A 2996-nucleotide genomic window follows, 5' to 3' on the forward strand; every position below is an offset into this window, starting at 1 on the left:
TTCCAGCGGCAGCTTCTATACTCTTCTGTTATGTGTCTGTCCTACTTGATTGTAAATGGTCTAATTGCAGAGATTCTCACTTTACCAATAGTGAAAAAAAAAAAGGCAAAGCCACTCAGGGTTGACGGTATAAACTTTAACAAAAATCTTAGTAATCTCTAGGTATTAATAACCTTAATAACATTTTATTCAGGTAACAAAATGAATATTACCCATTATAATTCCATTAATGCTATGTATAGTATCTTTTTCTAATCACTAAAAGAAGTATTATAAATTCACAGCACAATGTGAATTCCAGATTTGGATGGGATGCTGTAATTGTTTAGTCACACAGATCCATGAAGAAATAGTTTGCTGAAGGAGGGAGGGAGAAGTTCCATTTGATCCTAAATAATGTTGTATAAATATAATATTTAATATCACTTCTGTGAGAAAAGGTAATTAAAGGTACATGTCTTATCAAAAATCAAAATCTCTATTTTATGCCATTTATAAAAATCCTTTGGGATAGTCAAGAGAGCTCAAATGGAAGAGAGTGTGGCATTCATTATTCATTCATTTAACCGGTACTCACTGAAGAAAGGAAGGTACTTGAAGAGGAAGTTTCCTTTCCTTTCCCCAACTTCAACCTTTCAATCTCCTAAGACTAGATCTATAAAATTTTTATGTACCCACTTACCTTGCCAAACAGTTTTATAAACACACTGGTGTCAGAGTGTGCTATTGTCGTGGAGGTTTTACAAAGGGTAGACAGAACTGTTACCTATATTAGTGAATAGCATTTGGCTAATTCCTTTGAAATATGGACAATTCTCCCTTAGTTCATTCATTCATTGGTCCATTCATTGATTTATTCAATCTTTAATTTATATCTTTTAATGTATTTGCTGAGAATCTACAATGTTCTAAGCATTGCCCTCAGCACAGTTATTCTCCCTTCAGATATCTAACTAGCAAGCTAAAAGGAGTTGCTGTAACTCTACAGAGGAAATAATTCAAATAACCCTGAGTTTGCAACACTAACATCAAAATGTTTTTTTAAAGGAAAAAAAAATACAAAAATACTTTCCTAATTAAAGATATCCATCTGTGGGTCTATAAGTCTTAGATTAACAGTGATTAAATTGTAGCATAGAAACAAGCTTCTAGGCAGTTAAAAAAAAAAAAAAAAGCAAATTGGAAGAGTACAATAGAGTAACTTATCTACCTTCACATTTAAGCTATATCTAAAAGGAAGTCTGTCTCCTTACATACCTTTTTTCTGTCTTCAAGAAATAAGACAAAGTCTTTAATGAAGTTATGAATCTCTGTTCCTATCCAAACTGGGAGCTCAAGTATGAAATACATACCTTAGCGGCCGATAAACACTTTGAAAGGAAATCTTGATGAATTTTCTCTTGTGAAGCCACTTCCCCTTAAGAAACTAGAAGCATATTTTATGTGTAAGTACATAACAAAAAATTCTATAGGAAAAAATCTCTTCTCCAGAAACTTTTGCTAGAAATAGAGTGTGTCCCTGCTCTGCTATCCCTCAGTTTTACTCAGGAGAATGCCACAGAATCTGAGCTTGCATGAGCACCCTTCCTACCTACTTCCCAGCCCATTGCTAGAGTATCCCAGGCATCAGCTGAAGTGCTGTTTTTTAATTCCATGCAATGGACTCGAGCCTTATCCCACATGTACTAGAAACCCCCTCATTCATTTTTCAGTCTCTCCACAAATTCGGGCAGGGGAGGGGAAGATGCGGATGGCATGTGCTTTTCCTTGGCAACTCTGCCTCTGAATTGCTTGCTCTAAGTTTATGTTGTGGATTGTGACGCTTTCCCAGAGACAGAGCTGTGTCTGCACTGTACCATGTTACCCCTGAAATACAACAGAGAACTTTCTGCTTGATTTTCATGTGAATGTGTAGCATTTTTTATTAAAGGCTTGGGGATAATAAGGGAATTTATACTTAGTACACTAGTGCTGCTGCTTCAAAGCTTTCCTCAAATTTCTATTGCCCCACTTAATTATGTAGAGCAAATTCAGGCTTTCATTTAAGGGTTCTATAAGTAAGTGTTAAGAGATATCTTAAAATCAAGTGGTAAATCACATATTTGAAGTAAACTAAAACCTGAATTTCTGGATTTATGACAGGTTTGGAGGAAGTGGGAGAATCATTTATTTGGGGACAAGGGGCATGATCTGCTGGTAGACGCATGCACACGCGATTCTACCTGTAAGTGGATAGAGACACCACCACTTCTCCTGCCATATCTTTAGAAAACCTCTTAAACAAGAATGGAGATATGTAGCATTGCAGCTGCCCCACGGTTTGTGTTTATTGTGGCAAAATAGATACAATTAATATCTAAATGTGCCATTCAGTGGCATCACATACATTCAAGTTGTTGTGCAGCCGTCACTACTATTCATCTCCAGGGATTTTCATCATCCCAAGCAAATTCTATCACCTTTAAACAACTCCCCACTCCTCCTTTCCTCTAGCCCCTGGTAACCACTGTGCTACTTTATGCCTCTCTGAATTAGAGCACTCTAGGTGCCTCATATAAGTGGAATGATACAGTATTTATGCCAGCTTATTTCACGTAACATGATGTTTTCAAGGTTTGCCCTCTGGTTTTAAGTGTTCATCTCTTTACAGCTCTTCCCTGACACCACTGGATAATGGCAACAACTTCTCTAGGGTGGCATGTTCAATTTGGTCATGTTTAGAGATACCTGAGATGAAGAAATTTTATAAATAGGCAGATTATCAAGCATGAATAACACATTTATTTTTATAGATATTGCACTTGAGGACATCAAAATTTAAAGTGACAAAAGGTGGGCTTTGTGTACACATTCTGCATGTGCACATAGTAATATTTTGACACTAGGGATAACTATTCAAATTTAAATGTCTATTTAGTAAAGATTTACCAAGTTGCTACTGTATTAGAGATATTAAGAGAATGAGCTAAAGATCCTGCCCTCGATAAAAATGTGAA

This window comes from Propithecus coquereli, unplaced genomic scaffold (genome assembly GCF_000956105.1).
Source record: "Propithecus coquereli isolate 6110/MARCELLA unplaced genomic scaffold, Pcoq_1.0 Scaffold315, whole genome shotgun sequence".
Classification (NCBI taxonomy): domain Eukaryota; kingdom Metazoa; phylum Chordata; class Mammalia; order Primates; family Indriidae; genus Propithecus; species Propithecus coquereli.